Genomic DNA, 23,500 nt, shown 5'->3' on the forward strand with positions numbered 1-23,500 from the left:
CCTGGATAAGTGTCTTGACAACTCTGAACTTCAGTTTCTTCATCCATAGAGCAAGGTGATTATCACTAACTTGACAGGTTGTTGGAAGGATTAGGGACAGTGTCAAGTCTTGAATACAGTCCTGTGCCCATGGATGGCGTTTGATAAATGGCAGCTATTATTTTCATAAGCAAACCATTAATCTTTGCCGGGAGCAAAACACACATGCTGGCTTAGTGTCAACACTGATACGGTGCTTCTGGGCAGCAGACCAGCCATGCAGGCTCTTTGCAGAATTCTTGAGGTTGCTTTGAAAATTTGAGCTCTCAGGGGAAGTGATGGCTCCAGGAAGTGTTCCCCCAGGGAGAGAGAAAGAAGCCTTTGAATTACCCCCTTGCTTCAATTTCAGGAGTGGGGAATAAAATCGTGTTTTGGCTTGAGCTCTGAGCACAGGTCAGGAAAAGAGGATGGGCAGTATCCCTTTGCTCTCCATCAACTACAAAAATATGACTGAGAGGGCAGGGACTGGCCTTGCCACAAGGTGTCCACAGGCAGGAATCACAACCCAAGGACACATTAGCCAAGGCCCAGGAAGTGGACAGACAGCAGCTCGGGTGGGCCAAGTGGGCCCGGCCATGGGAGGTAGAAATGAATGGGGAACCTCATGAATAAAGACAGGTCCACTCTGAGCCCTCTGGTACCCTGCCTCTCCCCCAACTGAGAGTCATCTCTGTCCCTACCTCCTGCCAATCTTATCTGCTTCCTTCCTTCACACCCCCACTCATCTATTTCCCTTCTCAGAGCCTACGTTTTGTAGATGCACTAACTGCGATTTAAATGCCTTTGGCAAGTCAACGGCACTGGACAAATGTATCATTAGTAAAAACTCATTTCCTCAGTGAAAAACAACATTTGTGACACCCTGACAGTTTTCACAGCAGACTCACATATGTAAACCAGTTTAATCTCCATGGCAACTCTACCATGACATGCTGGGGTGGCTACCCTAATCTGCAAGACCAGCTAATGGAAGTAAATTCAGGGTAGATGACTTGCCCCCGTTAGGAAGAGCAACACTCTTCACCACAACATGAGTCATAAAGCTTTTCTTAACACCATCTTCTGGAACATTCCACTGCCCCCCAGAGCCTTTTCTTTGCTCTGATGGGTTTTTCTCTCTTCTTTTATGTCTTGAACAGGGCTGGCCACCCAGAAGCTGAATGAATACATACATGGCAATGTATTACTGTAGGAACTCTTGAGGTGGCCGGAGCTTGCATGTGAGTACTAATTATCACACTTGTTTCTCTACAACCACAAATACCTGGTGAGGTGTTCCAAATTTACCCACCGCCACGTGAAACACCAGTGTTCCTAAAATCCATCAACTCTTCCAGCATCTGATTCCCTAACGACAGGCACAAGGGTCAACACTGAACACTCTTTACTCTTGTTGCTTTTCAGGGATGTTCTTAGACACACATGTTGGGGTGGTCCAGAGGAATTGATCTAAATCCTGATTTGGGACAGTGCTGGAGTTTGGGCTCTTTAAGAATACTATCTGCTGACCTTATGGGCTGGTAGACATAGCAAGCTTGTAGGATTCTTGCAGTTTCTCAACTGCTACACCATTGACATTTGGGGCTACAGAGGTCTTTGTTGTAGGGGCTGTCCTGTGCATTTGAAGATGTTTAGCAGCATCTCTGGCTTCTACCTACTGAATACCAGTAGCACTCACTCTTCTGCCTGGTTATAATAACTGAAAATGCCTCCAGACTTTGCCAAATTTCCACACTTCACTAGTATCTCTGGGAGGGGCAAAACTGCCTATCTGTGTGTTTGTGTGTGTGTGTGTGTATACATTCTTTTTCATTATAGGTTATTGTAAGATATTGAACACAATTCCCTCTGCTATACAGTAGGACTTTGTCTATTTTATACATGGCAGTCTGTATCGGCTACTCCCAAATTCCTAATTTAGCCCTCTCCCACCCCTTTTCCCCTGTGCTGACCATAAGTTTATTTTCTATGTCTGTGAGTCTGTTTAGTTTTGTAAGTAAGTTCATTTGTATCATATTTTAGATTTCCACAAAAGTGATATCATATAGTATTTGTCTTTGTCTGAGTTACTTCACTTACTATGATAATATCTAGGTCCATCTATATGGATGCAAATAGCATTATTTTACTATTTTTTATGGCTGAGTAATATTTCATCATGGGCTTCTTAGGTGGCTCAGGTAAAGAATTTGCCTGCCAAGAAGGAAGAGCATGTTTGACAGTGGGTTGGAAAGATCCCCCGGAGAAGGAAATGGCAACCCACTCCAGTATTCTTGCCTAGAAAATCCCATGGACAGAGGAGCCTGGTGGGCTATAGTCCATGGGGCCAAAAAGAGCCAGACACGACTTAGCAACTAAACAACAACAACAACATTCCACAGTGTATATGTACCACATCCTCTTTATCCATTTATCTGTCAACGGATGTTGAGGTTGCTTCCGTGTCTTGGCTACTGTAAATAGTGCTGCTATGTACATGGGGGTGCATGTATCTTTTCAAATTACAGTTTTCTCCAGATATATGAATAGGAGTGGGATTGCTGGATCATAAGGTAACTCCGTTTTTAGTTATTCCAGAGTGGCTGCTCCAACTTATATTCCCACCAACAGTGTAGGAGGGATCCCTTTCCCACACACAGGGTCCATTCTCACTAATTATAGCTGAAACCTGGAAGCTTGGAGGGTGGCTAAAAGATCTTTAGCGTGGTCCAATGCTGAAGTCTGGCTCCTCACAGATACAGCAGGCAGGCATGGAGAGGGGGTTCAGGGAATAGTATGCATCTTCCCAGGACGCTTCCAGCTCCAGCCGATCATGGAGGTTGAGGGTGTGGCACATGGTGGGCCTGTGTTCAGAAACAGTTCATTCCAAAAGGTAGGGAAATGGAGGGTTGTCATTTCCCTCTTTCTACTCTTTGGCTGTTTTTTTTTAAGATTTTGAAACCAGTGATGGGGGTAAGGAGTGGGGAGAGATCTGTAAGAGTTGGAGCCCCTGCAGCTTGGTGTCATGGAATATCTCTACATCATAATTCCGAGGAAAGGAGCTTTCTAAAGGGACAGCTGAGCTTCCCAGCACCACAGGCTGGGACAGAAGGAGCCAGCAACACCCCCCTGTAAGCCTTCTCAACCGTATCCCCAGACCTTTGGAGGTGTCTGTGCACTCCTGAATTCCTAAGCCAGGCTCAGCCCGATGTTCAGCGGAAATAAATCTCTCTTGGCTGGAATTCTCATGTGCGAGCGGCCAGCCCCATGGGGCTCATCACTCATTGGTGGAACATGTTCTTGGGGATTAAGAGATGTGTGGCTGAGCCTACATGCTCTGCATAGTGATGGCATGTGGGCAAAGGAAAACTGCTGGTTTCTCCAAGCCCAGCCTAGGCTCCATCCAACTGGCCACAGCTGGCTCCTGACCTGTGTATCATGGTCAGACTTCAGCACCTCCCTACTAGGGGATGCTCAGTGGGATGGAACACAAGGGACCTGCGGGGCCTCAATGCACCGATGGCCAAGCAATAGCAAGAGTCACCACTTATGGGATAAGCACTCTCTTTTGACTCTCAAAAAAACAGAAAGAATGGTGAAGACCCAAATGGTGAGGACTGCTAACCCTTGACTTACAAATGCTACTTAACATGCTGTTGTGTGCAGTGACTTTCTGAGACAGGCCGGGTAGGCAGCTTCCCAATCTTATTGAATCTAGGAAACTCTTTTCTGGGTGTGAGGGTTCCATGGAACACACGTGAGGTTTTTTAAGTGTTTTTTTTAAAATTTTCTTTTCTTTTGGCCTGGTCGTGCAGCACGTAGGATCTTAGTTCCCCAACTAGGGGTCACACCAGTGCCCCCGGCATTGGAAACGTGGAGTCTTAGCCACTGGACCACCAGGGGTTTCCTGCCTCTACTTTTTTATAGTTGATTTACAATGTTGTGTCAGTTTCAGGCGTATAGTACAGTGATTCAGTTATATACACACATACATATACATACACATGTATATAGGAAGATCTGGTATTGTGGTTCAGTTAAGTAGAATGAGGCTGTGGTTTAGAACATGTCTTTACCTTGTCAAGAAAGGATGATTCTATTCCTATTTTCAAATCTCTTTCACTGGGACAGTTGTTGACTTCTCTTAAGATCTACCGAAAAGGTGTTCTCTTATTTGACTCAGACTGGAGATTATACCTAGAAACAGATTTCCTTACATTGAAGCACCCTCGCATTTTCCAGGTAAATCCTATTCTATCACTGTGGCTTGTTTGTACTTCTGTGTATTGTACAATGGTAAACATGAATATTTTCAGATTTTTACTTCTATATTCTTAAGTGAGACTGAACAGTTTTCTTTCCTTACTCCCTTTCTTCCTTCCTTGCTGACGTCTTTATCCAATGTTGCTATCAGCACTGCCTGCCTGTGGGCTTGGTTGCATCTGACTCTCTGCAACCACATGGGCTATAGCCCGCCTGGTTCCTCTGTCCATGGAATTCTCCAGGCAAGAATACTGGAGTGGGTTACCATGCCCTTCTCCAGGGGACCTTCCTGACCAGGGATCGAACCTGTGTCTCTTACATCATTGGCAGGCAGGTTCTTTACCACTAGTGCCAGCTGGGAAGCCCCACTATCAGTGTTATTTTGGCCTTATTATTTATAAGGGGTGCTCCTGCTCTTTTTCTGAATGTTCTGGATCCTTTCAGCATCTCGGGCTCCTCCCCAGCCCCCTCCGTGGAAATAGCCCTTGGCCAGGTGGGAAGGGGCTTCCTTGGTGGCTCAGACAGTAAAGAATCCACCTGCAATGTAGGAGACCTGAGTTCAAACCCTGGGTTGGGAAGATTCCCTGGAGGAGGGCATGTCAACCCACTCCAATATTCTTTCCTAGGAAATCCTAGGGACAGAGGAGCCTGGCGGACTACGGTCCATGAGGTCACAAAGAGTCAGTCACAACCGAGCGACTAAGCACAGCACAGGTGGGCAGTTTCTGCTCAGGTCTAGCCTGGGGAAGGGTCCCTGTGTAGGGTCTCTCACTGGAGAACTGGAGCCCTCCTCCTGGAGGGAGGTGGAGCGCTGGGCCCGCAGAACCGTGTTGCGCCTGGAGACTGTGCAGCAGATTAATTGCAGCTGTGCCCTGGAATTTCCCCAGCACACAAATCTTCATGATGTAAAACAGCTGGGAGGAAATCCCAGCATGCCCTGTCCAGAGGCAGAACTGCCAATGAGCTCTGGAGGTTAACCCTCTGCCTCCCAGAAGGTAGGGACAGCCCCTTCCCTAGCCAGGCCCCCCAGTTCCAAACTTGCTGTGATGGAGACAGGACACTCCAGGACTCTTGGCAACGCCCACATTCTCCCCCATCTAAGTGTTCTCACAGAAAACCCTGTAAGCATGGCCAGGCAAGAGAGGAAGCAAAGCCTCATGGTACAGACGTAACATCAGTGTTCCCAGTTAGGGGCTCCTTACAGCCGGAAGCCAGAAGGCAAGTCAGCTCCACTCCACAGAATCCCTCCTCTTCTCCTTGCGGGGAGGGGCAGACCTGGCATAGAAAGAAAGGGCCCCTGTCTCTACCTTTCCTGTCTCATGGTTTTCATGTGTTGGAGCAGCTCACCAGCTTAGGTGACCAGTCTTTCCTGCCTCTCTGGTCCCTCATGGTGAATGAAGATTCTGGGACACTAGAATTGGGCCCCTTTTAATACAGAAAAGACCTTCCCAAGCCTCCCTCCCAGATCATATGGTGAGCCAGCCACCCAGGAACACAGGCCAGAGACCCACTCCCAAAGGCAGATGACCATCCACCGTACAGCAACAAGGAGACCATGCAAAACACTCTCCAATTCCTTTTAAAGGCGATTTTAAACATCAATAATTGTATCATAGGGATTTCCCTGGTGGTCCAGTGGCTAAGATGCTGCACTCCCAAAGCAGGATGCCTGGGTTTGATCTCTGGTCAGGGAACTAGATCCCACACGCTACAACTAAGAGTTTGCATGCTGTAACAAAAAAAATACAAGCTAGATTTAGAGAAGGCAGAGGAATCAGAGATCAAATTGTCAACATCCGCTGGATCATAGAAAAAGCAAGAGAATGCCATAGAAACATCTACTTCTGCTTCAATGACTACGCTAAAGCCTTTGACTGTATGGATGACAACAACTGTGTAAAAATGCTTAAAGAGATGCGAATACCAGACCACCTTACCAGCCTTCTGAGAAACCTGTGTGCAGGTCAAGAAGCAACAGTCAGAACAAGAAATGGAACAATGGACTGGTTCCAAATTGGGAAAGGAGTACACTCAGGCTATATATTGTCACCTTGCTTGTTGAACTTACATGAGGAGTACATTATGCGAAATGCTGGGCTAGATGAAGAACAAGCTGGAATCAAGATTGGAGGGGGAAATATCAATAATCTCAGATATGCACATGACACCACCCTAATGGCAGAAAGTGGAGAAGAATTAAAGAGCCTCTTGATGAAGGTGAATGAGAAGAGTCAAAAAGCTGGCTTAAAACCCAACATTCAAAAAACAAAGATTATGGCATCCAGTCCCATCCTATTTTATGGCAAATAGATGGGGAAAAAAATGGAAACAGTGACAGACTTAATTTTCTTGGGCTCCAAAATCACTGCGGATGGTGACTGCACCCAAAAGACATTTGCTCCTTGGAAGAAAAGCTATGACAAACCTAGACAGTGTATTAAAAAGCAGAGACATCACTTTGCCAACAAAAGCCCATATATCAAACCTATGGTTTTTCCAGTAATCATGTATGGATGTGAGAGTTGGACCATAAAGAAGGCTGAGTGCTGAAGAATTGATGGTTTCAAACTGTGGCGCTGCAGAAGACTTTTGAGAGCCCCTTGGACTGCAAGGAGATCAAACCAGTCAATCCTAAATGAAATCAACCCTGAATATTCACTGGAAGGACTGATGCTGAAGCTGAAGCTCCAGTATTCTGGCCACCTTATGCGAAGAGCCAATTCATTGGAAAAGACCCTGATGCTGGGAAAGATTGAGGGCAGGAGGAGAAGTGGGTGACAGAGGATGATATGGTTGAGTGGCATCATTGACTCAATGGACATGAGTTTGAGCACACTCCAGGAGATAGTGAAGGACAGGGAAGCCTGGCATGCTGCAGTTCATAGGGTCGCAAAGAATCAGACATGACTGAGAGACTGAACAACAACAAAACTAAGAAGATCCCACACATCACAATGGAAGATATAAGATCCTGAGTACTGCAACTAAGACCTGGCACAGCTGAATTAAAAAAAGTCGCTGAAAAAGATAAAATGAAAGTAGTAGAAGAACTGGCTTCCCTAGTGGCTCAGTGGTAAAGAATATGCCTGCAATGCAGGAGACACCGGAGACCCAGGGTTGATTGTTGAGTTGTAAGATCCCCTGGAGGAGGAAATGGCAAGCCACTCCAATATTCTTGCCTGGAATGTCCCATGGACAGAGGATCATACTCCATGGGGTTGCAAAGAGTCGGAGACGACTGAGTGACTGAGCATGCATTAGAAGAACTGGTTCCCAAACTCGATGGATTAGACACAGTTACAGGAGCAAAAGTATAAAAAACAAGGTTTACACTCTTATCCCTTATTTCCTTTATCTATAGATGAGTAGTTTTTGCATCTGCTTAATTTTCTGAATACCACTAAACCCCCAATACTATCACTTTTTTTTGGTTTTGCTCAAGTGTAGATGGCTGTGTTCCTTCTTGAAGTTTTGTTGGTAGGTGAGTTGTTACAAATAAATCCAATTAATACACCTATAAGGCCCTATGATAAGTGACTTTTCAATTTAATACGACAGACCCAATTTTCCTTGGAAAAGTTATTCAGAACCACATTTGGCTAGTGTTTTAAGCCAGGGAAGGGAATTTTGTCTCTCCAGCACCTGTCACAGCAACTTAGTCAATAAATATTTTTGGAGCCCCTCTGTGTGCTGGCATCAGGGGGGCTCCAAGAACATTCCATGCCTGTAGAGTAAACGCAAAAACAAGAGTGGGCTGCCTGGGTTTCACTTTCCCCATAAGTACCCATTTCCTGCCCTTTCCCCCAATAATTCCCCTTCTTTCCTGGATGGCCTCAAACTATTCTCTTCCCCTCCCAATTCAGAGAATCTGGCCATTTTGCCTACCAGATTTTTCCCCCCTTTTTTGACCACACCTTGTAGCTTATGTGATCTTAGTTCCCCAACTAGGGATCAAACCAGTGCCCCCTACATTGGAAGCACAGATTCTTAACCACTGGACTGCCAGGGAACTCCAAAGTGACAGATTTTATTTTCTTAGGCTGAAAAATCACTGTGGACGGTGACTGCAGCCACGAAATAAAAAGATGCTTGCTTCTTGGAAGAAAGGCTTTGACAATCCTAGACAGCATATTAAAAAGCAGAGACATCACTTTGCCAACAAAGCTTCATATAGTCAAAGCTATATTTTTTCCAGTAGTCATGTACAGATATGAGAGTTGGTCCATAAAGAAGGCTGAGGGCTAAAGAATTGATGCTTTTGAACTGTGGTGCTAGAGAAGACTTTTGAGAGTCCCTTGGACAGCAAGGAGATCAAACCAGCCAATCCTAAAGGAAATCAACCCTGAATATTCATTGGAAGGACTGGTGCTGGAGCTCTAATACTCTGGCTACTTGATTCGAAGAGCCGACTCACTGGAAAAGACCCTGATGGTGGGAAAGATTGAGGGCAGGAGGAGAAGGGGGTGACAGAGGATGAGATGGTTAGATAGTATCACTGACTCAATGGACATTGAGCAAACTCCAGGTGATAGTGGAGGACAGAGGAGCCTGGCATGTTGCAGTCCATGGGGTCGCAAAGAGGTGGATAGGACCTAGCAACTGAACAACACCAGAGCTGAATAATGAGTTGTTTTAAAAAATATCTCCACCAGAGGCCTATTTCTAGTGGTGAAAGGACAGACCACAACCTCTTTGAACTAGATCATCTCACCTTTTAAAATGAGACTGTTTCACGTCATCAGCCTGAAGCTTGGGACCCTAACCAGATGGCCTTCAATGGAAGAGAAATCAAATGCTTGTCTAAAGTGCAGGGGTGCCCGGGAGTAGAGCCTGAGTTGAGGGGCTCAATGGATGCAGAACTCGGACCCCCCACTTCCGAGCTGTGTTCCTGAGGACATTTCTTGACCTTGAATAACCTCTGCTTTCTCTCCAGTAAAACGGGAATAAAGGGTTTCTTATTTACAGGACTGGTCATCCAGAAGAGGACCAAGGTCGGGCACACGACAAGCTCTCGGGAAATATGTGTTTAGTCACTAAAACATAGTAATTTCTGTGCAACGAGCCTCTTACCCGCTCTTTTCCCAGGGGCAGGGAAGAGCTAATAAATAGGGTTCAGCCCCTCACTCATCTCCGGGTGCTCTATGGGGAGAGATCCTGTATGGGTAAACATTTAACAACTGGCTGTCTAAGTGAAAACAGAAAGATGAAGCCTGCTTCGCAGCACTTGCTGGTGAAAATCTTGCATAGTGAAAATCTTTCCACTGTGGCTGACTGTGAGCTCCCATGGTGAGTCGCTGACCGCAGTGTGGAGAAGAGAAGCTTATGACTGGCTGGGGCAACACCAGGGCCTGTGGGCAGGAGAAGCTGAGGGAGTCTCAGGTCTGCCTCCACTGGCTGGGGCTGCTGGCTGGGTCCACAGGTGGTGGGAAGGCTGCCACGCGTGGTCCTCAGCTGAAGTGGTCTTGAGAGAGAGCAGGACACCAGACCAGGCATGTCTTCTTGACTGCAGTGTCCTCCTCCTGGAGGGAGCAGGGGAACTCTGTCCCCGGAGCTGTGGGGGCTCCCACTCTGTGGTAATGGCCTCTGGGACGGAGACCTGGGCTTTCCAGAAAAGTCAGAGTCAAACTGCTTTTGGGTCCTCATTTCCAAGTCTGGAGTTACGCGCTTCCTATGTACCCTCTTGCAGTGGCTTTGACCTTGGGCCTGCTGGGCCCGGGAGCTTCCTCAGTGGCTCAGCAGCAAAGAATCCACCTGCAACGCAGGAGCCGCAGGAGATGTGGGTTCAACCCCTGGGTCGGGAAGATTCCCTGGAGGAGGGCATGACTACCCACTCCAGTATTCTTGCCTGGAGAATCCCACGGACAGAGGAGCCTGGCAGGCTACAATCCATGGGGTCGCAAAGAGCCTGACACAACTGAAGCAACTTAGCATGCATGCATGCTGCTGGGCCCAGGCAGTTTCTGTGCTCACTGCCTGACAACGGACATATCATAGAGAAAGAAGCTTCTTCACAGGGACTTATGTTGAAGACCTGGCCATCTGTTCCCTGGGCGGACCCCTGCCTGACCCCTTCTCCTCTCCCTTCTAGCTCTGGTCTTGTTGTGGCCATGTCTGGTATATACTGACAGCACACCCCTGCCTCCAGGTACAATCATCTGCCACAGCCCTGCTATGGCCTCTGCCCTTGCACCACCATCATGTGCACCTGGGGCTGATCACCCATCAGCACACGCAGAGCTGCCTCTTTCTGGTTAACGGGCCATGTTGTCCCAGCATGAAGGTAACAAAACCTTCTAACCAGCTGTATAGTCATAGACATATTCATTTTGTCACCATGAATAACCTCATCACATTGCTCATGTCTGAATACAGTTGTAGTACCTATTTCCAGTTTCGAGGGAACTGCTAGGTCAAAGGTATGCACCTTTGGCTTTTTAAAAAAATATTTATTTTATTTGGCTACTCTGTATCTTAGTTGCAGCACATAGGATCTCTTAATTGTGGCATGTGGGATCTAGTTCCTGGACCAGGGATCGAAAGCCAGTCCCCTGAATTGGCAGCACAGTCTTAGCCACTGGACCAGCAGGGAAGTCCCTGGACTCCTGGCTTTTGGAGAGTATTACCAAAGACCTCCCTGTCTACACCCTTACCAGCAATGCACAAGGGAGCTCATCTCCCCAAGCCCCTGCCCACATAGTGTTATTCAATGCAATGATCTTTGCTAGGGGGGCAGGTGAAAAACAGGAGCTCACCATAGTTTCCATGTGCATTTCTCTTATAAGTGAGGCTGGGAATTGTCACATGGACAGGTACTGATTTGAAAGACAGAAAAACCATGTGCAGCCAAAAAGGGCTTTACAGTCTGTGGGGGTGGGGCAGGGGCAGAGAAAGGCTGAGAGTGCGAAATGAGCAGGTGTAGAGGCAGGTGGGAGGAAGCCTAGGAGAGGGGTCTCCGGGGTTCCTCGTAATTCCAGATAACTGTGCAGTCTTTGTCGTATTCAACTTTCACTAGGAAGGGAGGCAGGCAGGTCTGATGGGAGCTCAGGACGAGTGGTCTATGGTGTGTGGACATGTGCAAAGGCAGCAGGCAGCCCAGGAAACCACTCCACTTCCACTTCCCACTCATCTCGTTACTATCAGGCCCCTGATGACCTGAGAAAGAAAATAAAGGCAACTGGCTTTTTATTTGCCAAATCCTATGGACATCTCTGGGGAAACACATTTCCTGCCCATAAGCCCTCCCCCATTGTGGCTCCTGTGGTTCTCGGCTCTGTGTGCCCCCTGGTTGGTCTACACTTACTGACCTACATAAATGTCTTGGGCAAACTGTTCAGTGAGAAGGGCCAGCTGTGGAACCCAGAAGGAGAGTCACCAAAATGTTCTCACTGGGTTTTGGCATTTCAGGCAATTTTACTTTCTTCGTTGTGCCTTTCTTACTCATTTGACATTTCCACACAGCCTGGCAGGTGTGGTCCATGGGGTTGCAAAGAGTCAGACATGACTGAGCAACTAAGCATAGTGCAGCACGCAGAATAAAGTATACTATTGAAATCGTAAGTAAAGCTATGAAAATAATAGCAGCTCTTGATTATTTTCATCCCCCCAAACTGCACCTTCAGTTTCCCCAACTAGAAACCCCCAAATCCACCACCTTAACACCTTCAGCCACCCCCCCCATCTCCTGTTGACCACCAAGTTCCATGGATCCTGAGCATCTTTCTAGATTCTAGGGTTCAGGTCCTCCCTATTTCACAGCTAGGCCACTGCAGGATCTGCATCTGGTCTCCTGGCTTCTGTTCAGTGTTTGCTCAACTATGCAGGAGGCGGGCCTTCTCAGGTGGCCTAGTGGTAAAGACGGCTGCCGATGCAGAAGACCCAGGTTTGATCCCTGGGTCGGGAAGATTCACTGGAGGAAGAAATGGCAACCCTCTCCAATATTCTTGCCAGGATAATTGCATGGACAGAGAAAGGGGTGAGGTGTGGGCTGCAGGTCATTTGGCCCCAGACTGACAAAAATGTCTGTTGTCCACATCAAAGAACAGGTTGTTGGATGGAGATTATGGGGTCCCAGTCCTCTTCCACAATGTCACCAATGCGTCTGTCTCTCTATCCATCTCTTCCAGCTCACCCTTCATTGGCCCTCTGGAAATATCTTTCTGAAACATTTTCAGTGCCCATAAATGCGTGCTTAGTTGTGTCCGACTCTTTGTGAACCCATGGGCTGTAGCCCACCAGCCTCCTCTATCCATGGGATTTCCCAGGCAAGAATACTGGAATGTATTGCCATTCCCTCACTTCTCCAGGGGATCTTTCTGACCCAGGGATTGAACCCAGGTCTCCTGCACTGCAGGCAATTTCTTTACTGTCTGAGCTACCAGGGAAACCTTCTAAAACATAAAACTGTGCTATTTAAAACTACCAGGTGTCTTCTCATTCTCACAGAGCTGCCTACTTGTGCTTATAAAACTGACCAAGAGGCAGCAAAAGCTCTGTGCAAAACACTCCATAAATGTTTAATGGGTACCTCCTCTATCAGGTGGTGGTTTATGTGCATGATATGTCACAGGGGAGATTTTTTTAAAGGTGTATAAACAACTGGAATATAAGTCAGCAGATGACAGGTTCAGAGAAGAGGATTGCAGTGGGCAGGATTCTCATGGAAACACTGAAGACTTCACACAGGAGACAGCATCTGGGCTGGGGCATGCAGGCAGAATACACTTCTGCAGTCACTTACTTGTGAAAGCACTTTAGTTAACTCATTTGATCTTGCTGACCCCTGGATAAGGATAAAGCAGATACTATCATTCTCATTTTAAAGATGGAGAGGGACATTCCTGGCAATCCAGTGGTTAAGACTCTGAGCTCTCAATGCAGAGGGTGAGGGCTCAATCCCTCGTTGGGGAACTAAGATCCTACATGCTATGTGGTACTGCCAAAAAAAAATTTTTTTTTGCCACTTTATTTTTTAATTGAAGGATAATTACTTTATAGAATTTTTCTGTTTTCTGTCAAACATCAACAAGAATCAGCCATAGGTACACCCATGTCCTTCCCTCCCTCCAGAGCCTCCCTCCCCATCCCACCCCTCTAGATTTTCACAGAGCTCCTGTTTGAGTTCCCTGAGTCATATAGCAAATTCCCGTTGGCTAGCTATTTTACATATGGTATTGTAAACTTCCATGTTACTCTCATGTTACTCCTCACCCTTTCCCTCCTCCTCCCGCTGTGTCCATAGGTCTGTTCTCTCCATTGCTGCCCTAAAAATAAATTCATCAGTGTCATCCTCCTAGATTCTGTATATATGCATCAGCATATGGTATTTATATTTCTCTTTCTGACTTACTTCACTCTATATAATAGGTTCTAGACTCAAATGTATTCCTTTTTTATGGCTGAGTAGTATTCCATTTTATTTATGTACTGCTGCTTCTTTATCCATTCATCTGTCGATGGACATCTAGGTTGCTTCCATGTTCTAGCTATTGTAAATAGTGCTGCAATGAACAATGGGATACGTGTGTCTTTTTCAATTTTGGTTTCCTCAGGATAGATGCCTAGGAGTGGGATTGCTGGGTCATATGGTGGTTTTATTCCTAGTTTGTTTTTTGTTGTTGTTTTTTTTTAAAGGAATCTCCATACCATCTTCCATAAAGACTGTGTCAACTTACACTCCCACCAGCAATGCAAGAGGGTCCCTTTTCTCCACACCCTCTCCAGTATTTATTATTTGTAGACTTTTTGATGACGGTCATTCTGACTGGTATGAGCTGGTATCTCATTGCAGTTTTAATATGCATTTCTCTAATGATGATCGATGTTGAGCATGTTTTCATGTGTTTGTTAGTCATCTGGATGTTTTCTTTGGAGAAATGTCTGTTTAGGTCTTTTTCCCACTTAATGATTGGGTTGTTTGTTTTTCTGGTATTGAGTTGTACAAGCTGCTTGTATATTTTGAAAATTAATTCTTTGTCAGTTGTTTCATTTGCTATTATTTTCTCCCATTCTGTGGGTTGTCTTTTCATTTTTTTCTTTGTAGTTTCCTTTGCTCAGCAAAAGCTTTTTTTTTCTGCAAAAGCTTTTAAGTTTAATTAGGTCCCACTTGTTTATTTTGCCTAAAAAAAAAAAGAACCTTCCTTCCTAGGACTTCCCTGGTAATCCAGTGGTTAAGACTTAGCCTTTCATGGACTCTGTGTCAACTGAGAGGGGTGGGATGGGGAGGGAGGTGGGAGGGAGGTTCAAGAGGGAGAGGATATATGTATACCTATGGCTGATTCACTGTTGAGGTTTGACAAAAAACAACAAAATTCTGTAAAGCAATTATCCTTCAATTAAAAAATAAATTAAAAAACAAATAAACAAAAACCTAGGCTTCCAGTGCAGGGGGTGGGAGTTTGATCTCTGATCTGGGAGTTAAGACCCCACATGTCTTCTGGCCAAAACATCAAAAGGTAAAACAGAAGTAACATTGTAATAAAGTCAATAAAGACTTTAAAAATGGTCCACATTAAAAAAATATTAAAAAAATAAAGATGGGGAAACTAAGCCTGCTGACTGCTCTTGGATTTACTCAAGGTCATAGACTAGCTGATGGTCCAGTTGGTATGGGAAATATGGGGCTTTGGACTTTTATGATATGACTCTGAGATTACAGGGAATGCTCTCTGTCCTCTAGAGGCTCCCACTTCATCTTGGAATCTAGGGATTCCCAAGTGGCTCAATGGTAAAGAATCCACCTACCAATGCAGGAGACACAGGTTCCATCCCTGGGTTGGGAAGATTCCCTGGAGAAGGAAATAGCATTGCATTCCATTATTCTTGCCTGGGAAATCCCATGGACAGAGGAGCCTGGTAGGCTACAGTCCACGGGGTCTCAAAGAGCCTACACAACTTAGCGACTAAACAACAACAATCTTGGGATAGCAAATATGGACATGGGTACTGCCACACACCCCTCGTGGACCCACTGCAGACACTGTTAATAGATCATATCACTCTTCCCAAATAATGTTGGGTAAGACCTCAGAATCCTCAACCCAGTACACCAGGCAGCCCCTAACACTTGGTTAAAATCGATCTGTGAGGTACAGTCTGTTTATTCTGATCTGAGCCTGAAGGTAGATATGGACATTCTGGCTGGCAAGAGGGAGAGGTGGGACCAGGCCTCCTGAACATTGCCTTGCTGGCCGGCACAATGAGAAACTAAGTTCCTAGACAGAGGGGAAGGAGCCACAGACAATGTGACTGGACAGCAAGACCAGCAATGACTGCAAAGCCCATTGACCAAAAGCAGGCCTGGGAATTCTGAAGTTTATGGATTTTCCCTGTGGGAGGAGAAGCTGGAAGGCATCCCAGGTATTGAGGAGACAGGAAGCAGGATCTGCGGATAATCAATGGGGAACAGGAAGCGCTTATCTGGGGCCAATAAAGCACACAACACAAAGGAACAGCCAGGCGGGTCCGAGCTGCCTCCCAGAGCACTGAGCTCCAAGGGCCTCTCTCCAGAAGTCCTCTCCCTGGCTCCCGCAAGCCCAGCAGCTGGCCAAAATCAACAACTCCTGGGCACCAGGAACTGGGAAACGTCTGCCGAGGTCCCTAAATAGGTAGGCAGCTCTGGGAGAGACCTCGGACCCCACAAGCAAGAGAGGATGCTGAGAATAATAAGGCCACACCAGCCACCTCTACCCAGTGACTCCTGATAAAGGAGCCAGGAGGCCGGCTCCTGCATCTGACTCTGCTGTGTATGCTTGAGTGGGTTAGTCATGTAGAGGGAACCAAAAATGATTTCATTTTCATATGGAAGCAAAGGTGGAGGAAATTAGAACAGGATAGTGGGAGGGCTAAGAAAGTAATGTTTCTGGTGGGTATATTGTATTTTGATACTTTATATGCATAATCACAGAGCTTCCCAGGTGGCTCGGTGGTAAAAAATTCACCAGCCAGTGCAGGAGAGGTGCATTCGATCCCTGGAGGAAGAAATGGCAACCCACTCCAGTATTCTTGCCTGGAGAATCCCATGGACAGACCAGCCTGGTGGGTTACAGTCCATGGGGCTGCACAGAGTCGGACTCGACTGAGCAACTAAGCAGGCATACAGTATCGCAATACCCAACTCATGCCGCCTCCTCCTCACTTCATGAAAGACTATAGCACCTCATTCCCAATTCCCATCTCAATTCTATTAAAAAAAATTGCTTATTTTTTAATTATTATTTTTTAAAACCTAGACAGTTTTAAAAAGCAAAGACATAACTTTGCCAACAAAGGTCTGTATAGTCAAAGCTATGGTTTTTCCAGTAGTCATGTATGGATGTGAGAGTTGGACCATAAAGAAGGCTGAGCACTGAAGAATTAATGCTTTCAAACTGTGGTGTTGGAGAAGACTCTTGAGAGTCCCTTGAAAGGAAGGAGATCAAACCAGTCAATCCTAAATGAAATCAACCCTGAATATTCATTGGAAGGACTGTTGCTGAAGCTGAAACTCCAATACTTTGGCTTCCTTATGTGAAGAGCCAATTCACTGGAAAACACCCTGATGCTCGGAAAGATTGAGGGCAGGAGGAGAAGGGGGAAACAGAGGATGAGATGGTTAGATGGCATCACTGACTCAATGGACATGAGTTTGAGGAAATCAGGGAGATAGTGATGGACAGAGAAGCCTGGTGTGCTGCAGTTCATGGGGTCGCAAAGAGTAAGACACAACTGAGCGACTGAACAACAACATTTTTTTCCTATTTTTTGGCTCCATGCAGCATATGGGATCTTAGTTCCTAAACCAGGGGTCTAGCACCCAACAGTGGAATTGCAGTGTCTTAATCACTGGACCACCAGGGAAGTTCCAACCTCTCCCATTTTTATTATTAAAATGAATAGTTTAATAGACTTTATGACATTAGAATACATATATATATATATATATTTGTTGGGTTGGCCAAAAAGTTCGTTTGGGTTTTTTTGTTAAGATGTTATGGAAAAACCTGAATGGAACTTTTGGCCAGCCCAATATACAGATGTGGAAAACTGGTTTCTTGGACATGGTTGCTTTCAACAAAGTTCCATTTTAAAAAGTACAGATAAAGTGAGTCAGTTCAAAGAAAAATATTAAGTAAATGCCATAGGTGCTATGTGGTAATGATTATGCACATAAGGGACATTTGAGGAACACACGGACATTTATGTGTTTATGGGCATCCGGAGGGTATACCAAGTTTCAAGCAGCAACCTTAGGAACTGGGAGAGGTCTGCACACAAACCCTGGAGTCAACATGGCCCAAGATACACCACTATTTTATTCCCAAATGCTTCTCACCCAGGCCCACCATCCTCTTGTGCTCTCCTGGGTCAAAACCCCAGAAATCTGTCCCTCCACCCTTTTCCTCACTGTTTGCTGGCTAAGCCCTGTCCATGGGCCACCTCAGTACTTTTCCATCTCTATCATCCCAGGCCTTGCAATGGCTTCCAAGCCCCTCTTGCAAGTCATGTGCATACCTTGTCACCCTCACTGACTTCCCTGCTCATAGCAAGGCTCCTGGATGCTCCCTTATCTCCCCTGAAGCTTCTAGGGCTCAGAAACTAAAACTTGTTTGTGCCCTGGGTGGCCACAGTCCTTGGCACAGCACGTCATTTGAGAGGTGCTTGATGGTTACTGCAGGGTGTTTCAGAGTTAACAGAATCAGACACATAAGTGCTTCTACCCTCTAAGTGTTGCTCCCTAAGTTCTAGGTGCAAATTGAAGACCCTACCCTTGTTGGCCTAGGACAAGAGCAAGGATAACCACAGCCTTTTGGGAAGACAGTGGATAGAGCCAGTGGGTCCATCCGCTGGCAGTGGGTGGTCCTGGGCTCAATCATGTCTGACTCTTTGTGACCCCATGGACTGTAGCCCACCAGGCTCCTCTGTTCATGGAATTTCCCAGACAAGAATATTGGAGCGGGTTGCCATTTCCTTCTCCAGGGGATCTTCCCAACTGAGGGGTCGAAGCTGAGTCTCCTGCCTCTCCTGTACTGGCAGGTGTATTCTTTACTACTGAGCCTCCTGGGTCTACCAGTTGATAAAGACTCCATTTTCTTAATACAATAAGAGTGATCAAATAAAAAAAATTCACTGATATCATATCTGCTTCCAAATATTTTAACACTTCCCTCTAGAGTTTATACACTGATCACAAAAAATAACCTGGTATAGCTTAGCTCTTCTGTAGGGGAGGATGACGCAGGGTTTTCCTGCCCAGCGTTGCTGTGCAGTGCAGCATTTCTGGAATTCATATTCTGTCTGATACTACCATTCACATAAGCAGGCAAGTAGGTGCAAAGCTTATGGGCAGCAGACTCCACGGAAGAGCAAATAGTTGTCTTTAGACATAACATTACCTTGTACCAGGCACTGTAACAAGCTTTTTCCACGTGTTATTTCATTTAACCCTTATAGCCTTATAAGTTGGTACTATTATTATCCCCACAGAACAAAGACTTTAAGTAACTTGCCTAAGTCCTAATTCTCAAAGGCCATATTCTTAACCCTTTCATTAAACTAATGTTGGAAGAGAAATAAAACACACCACTTTAACAGCCTATCCTGGCATTTCTCAGATAAGTGCCCTGTAGGAGCTGGGATCAGAACAACCCAGGTATCCTGACCCCTAGATGCAGACGAGCTTATATGGATCAGGTTATTTTTTTTTCAACCAACATATAACCCAATAGAGGAAAATATAAAAATAATCAGAAGGGGATGAAGTATTATGCAGAAAAAATAAATATTATGAATGCCAATCAGCAGAAGTGATATAACACATAACAAAGGAATAATTGTATTATTCAAGATTGTGTTTTGGCCAATCCAGACATTCCTAGTGTGGTGGTAGCTCCCCACTGCCCCCTGGCGGTTCCCAGGCACTCCCTGGGAGCAGGCCAGGACAAGGAGGAGCCTGAAAAAAAGGCTCTGATGAGGATCTATGTTGTAAGCACTGAAAACTGCATCAGGAAAAAGTCTCGGAAATCCCAGAGGCAGTAAAGCTCCTTTGGGCTAGGTACTTACCCAAACTAACCCAAAGTTAAAGGAAATCTCTGGGTTCCACTTCCATTTGTATGCAGAATTTGAGATAAAGAAGTTATGAACTCAGTAATGAGTTAAATACTCTCTGTGAAATTGGCTAAGGCTCTTTCCCTCTTTAATTACCATGGGCACCTTTTCATACCCTGTTGATGGGAGAGTAAATTAGTAAAGCTTTCTTGTGCAATTTGGAGGTATGTACCCAGCTTTCCAAAGGCTTACCACCCTTTAGAAATGACTCCTAAGGAAATAATTAAGGATGTGAGCAAATATAGTTCAAGAATGTGCACCAAAGAGCTATTTATAATAGCTGAAAGATATTCGGTACTTTACGCTACAAATATGATATCCAAGCTTATGAAGTAGGTGAATATTTACAGACGTGGAAAAGTGTATGTGCTGTTAAAATGAAAAAGCAGGCTACAAAACAGGTACAGGATCCTAGTTTTGAAAAAAGTATATATGTGCTGAAGAGAGGTCTGGAAGGATATCTATACATCAGGAGGTGAGCTGAACTTAGCTCTGGATGACGAGATTATGGGTGTTTATTCTTTTGGTTACACATACATTGCTTTTAAAATGTAAAAACAACTAGAGGCAAAAGGAATCGCTTTTTAATTATAAATTTTAAATACAAATAAAATTGATGCCCCCCCCCCCCCAAATGAGTAAAGTCTACATTCAAATCTCCAGTCTCTCATTTCCGAATTCCTAAAGGCTGTTTTTCCTTCAGCCGGATCCTGTCCCTGACAACTCTCCCCCACCATCCCCACTGGGGTATAAAAGCGGTGATCTCAGCCCCTTGAGAATCTCCACTTGTCTCTGAGCAAGACGTGCTCGGCCAGTGGTGACCAGCTGCACACTCCGTCCCACTCCACAGGCCCTGCCCCTTGACACGTCCTCCAGCTGTTTTCCTTCCCCGACTGAACAGATGGGTGCCCCAGAGGGGTCAAGTTTAGGTTCTATTTCACCAGAGGGGAAGGGCTTTGGAGACACCCAAGTCTACTAGAAATCAGACCTCCCAGGGACCTGCCTGGGGGAACTTGAAAACACTGATTTCTGTTCCCCTATCCCATCTATTCTAGGGTAGAGCTTCAGCATACCCTTCCCTTTTTCTTAAGCTCCCCAGGTGATGCTAAAGTGAGCTCAAAGTAATCCTCAGATGCTAACGACCCCTTCCCCCTAAGAACTTCCTGCAGTTTCTACTCACTAAGCTTCTTGTTAAAAGATGACTTTCCTGGTGGTCCAGTGGCCAAGACTCCATACTCCCAATGCAGTGAGCCTGGGGTTTGATCCCTGGTCAGGGAACTAGATCCCACATGCTGCAGCTAAAGTGTCCTCATGCTGCAACTAAGACTGAACACAGCCAAAGAAATAAACAAGTAAATGAATCCTTATTTATTAAAAAAAAAAAAAAAAGATGACCCCTGAGGATCTGATCCTGTTCCTTTGACACTCTTCTTACCCCCAGAGCCAGCATTCACCCACTCACCTTTTAAACATTTTTTTCATGCTTCTGACAAGATGTTGCTGTGAAAGTGCTGCATTCAATACACCAGCAACTTTGGAAAACTCAGCAGTGGCCACAGGACTGGAAAAGGTCAGTTTTCATTCCAATCCCAAAGAAAGGCAATCCCAAAGGATGCTCAAACTACCGCACAATTGCACTCATCTCACACGCTAGTAAAGTAATGCTCAAAATTCTCCAAGCCAGGCTTCAGCAATACATGAACCATGAACTTCCAGATGTTCAAGCTGGTTTTAGAAAAGGCAGAGGAACCAGAGATCAAATTGCCAACATCCGCTAGATCATCGAAAAACCAAGAGAGTTCCAGAAAAACATCTATTTCTGCTTTCCTGACTATGTGAAAACCTTTGACTGTGTGGATCACAATAAACTGGAAAATTCTGAAGGAGAAAGGAATACCAGACCACCTGACCTGCCTCTTGAGAAACCTGTATGCAGGTCAGGAAGCAACAGTTAGACCTGGACATGGAACAACAGACTGGTTCCAAACAGGAAAAGGAGTACGTCAAGGCTGTGATATTGTCACCTTGCTTATTTCACTTATATGCAGAGCACATCATGAGAAATGCTGGGCTGGAGGAAGCACAAACTGCAATCAAGATTGCCGGGAGAAATATCAATAACCTCAGATATGCAGATGACACCACCCTTATGGCAGAAAGTGAAGAAGAAATAAAGAGCCTCTTGATGAAAGTGAAAGAGGAGAGTGAAAAAGTTGGCTTAAAGCTCAACATTCAGAAAACTAAGATCATGGCTTCCAGTCCCATCAATTCATGGCAAATAGATGTGGAAACAGTGGCTGACTTTATTTTTTTGGGCTCAAAAATCACTGTAGATGGTAATTGCAGCCATGAAATTAAAAGACGCTTACTCCTTGGAAGGAAAGTTATGGCCAACCTAGACAGCATATTAAAAAGCAGAGACATTACTTTGCCAACAAAGGTCTGCCTAGTCAAGGCTATGGTTTTTCTAGTAGTCATGTATGGATGTGAGAGTTGGACTATAAAGAAAGCTGAGCACCGAAGAATTGATGCTTTTGAACTGTGGTGTTGGAGAAGACTCTCGAGAGTCCCTTGAACTGCAAGGAGATCCAACCAGTCCATCCTAGGGGAGATCAGTCCTGGGTGTTCATTGGAAGGACTGATGTTGAAGCTGAAACTCCAATACTTTGGCCACCTGATGTGAAAAACTGACTCATTGAAAAAGACCCTGATGCTGGGAAAGATCGAAGGCAGGAGGAGAAGGGGATGACAGAGGATGACATGGTTGGATGGCATAATTGACTCGATGGACACGAGATTGAGCAGGCTCCGGGAGTTGGTGATGGACAGGAAAGCCTGGCGTGTTGCAGTCCATGGGGTCGCAAAGAATCGAACATGTCTGAGAGGCTGAACTGAACAGAACTGTAGGCCAGGTACCATGTCTGGACTCTGCCTACATCCTTACCCAAACATATCTTTACTACAGAGAAACTATTATATGGATAAAGCTTAAAGAGGAAGTTTCTGCAAAGTACGGAGACTCCTTAACCTGAAAGCATCCACTACAGAGTCTAACAAATTAACCATCAGGAGTTTAGACAGGAGACATCCACACTGTGATTCCGGCTGATGTCACTGGGCAAATTCACTGTCACAGCCAGCATCTTTTAACATTCTTCCTGGCCTCAGCACAAGACGTGCCTTAGTGCTCTGATGGGAGAGCGGCTGTAGCACTTTCCCCAACCACTCCAACCAAATCGAGGACTTGGTCTTTATGGAATTTCAAGCATCTGGGCTAGGCGAGTTGGGTTGGGGCAGGGGGATACATTTCAGCACACAGAAGCCCTAAAAACATATCTCAAATCACACGTCATTTCCCAAGTGACCCGGTAGCACACCAGCTCTAGGCATAGCCTATGCGTGAGGCTGCTTACAGCTGTTTAGGGAGTGGGGCTGGGAGGCGATCAGGCTTCGTTCAGGGTCTGCATCTGATGACCCCAAGATTCCACATTTCTGCCACTTCCTTCCTGAGGCCCTGGTTCCCCTCCACGGACTCTGAAAGGCCATCACTCAACTGAGTGACAGCGCCATCTCCTTGTCCCAGGATCTGTGATGCACACAGAGCCAGACTGGCTAAATTCAGCTCTTCTGAATGATTTTGGCCAGTTGCTGGCCAAATTATCTATTTGATCCAGGTTTATTTTCTGTGTTACATTCCTAAACGCCCCACACTACTTATCAGTTCCTTGAGGTCTGGGTACTTAAACACCAGCTGAATCAAATTCCTAGAAATGGCTTAAACGGGTCATTAACTTCTTCTTCTCCATTTCCATTTTTCTCCCCAAAGCAGCAAAGTCAGTTCAGTTGGCCAGCGTCCCACAATTGGGTAAGTCCCTGTGGGGCTACCTCCCTCCCTTATTGTCTTTTTTGGGGAACTTCTCTGAAGGTGCAGTGGTTGAGAATCTGCCTGCCAATGCAGGGGACACAGGTTCGACCCCTGGTCGTGGAATTAAGACCCCACATGCCTCAGGGCAACTAAGCCGGTGCCCTGCAACTATGAGCCACAGCTCTAGAGACTGTGAGCCTCAATACTGAAGCTGATGTGTCCTAGAGCCCACACACAGCAACTAGAGAGTAGCCTGTGTTGCACCAGGCTCGT

At 45.7% G+C, this 23,500-nt stretch overlaps 1 protein-coding gene across 1 annotated transcript in view; it reads right to left on the reverse strand.

The window, feature by feature from the left end:
- TCF7L1 (transcription factor 7 like 1) overlaps nt 1-23,500 on the reverse strand; it is a 187,284-nt gene that overhangs the window by 25,528 nt on the left and 138,256 nt on the right. The window lies entirely within an intron of this gene.

This window comes from Odocoileus virginianus, chromosome 2 (genome assembly GCF_023699985.2).
Source record: "Odocoileus virginianus isolate 20LAN1187 ecotype Illinois chromosome 2, Ovbor_1.2, whole genome shotgun sequence".
In the NCBI taxonomy this organism is placed as follows: domain Eukaryota; kingdom Metazoa; phylum Chordata; class Mammalia; order Artiodactyla; family Cervidae; genus Odocoileus; species Odocoileus virginianus.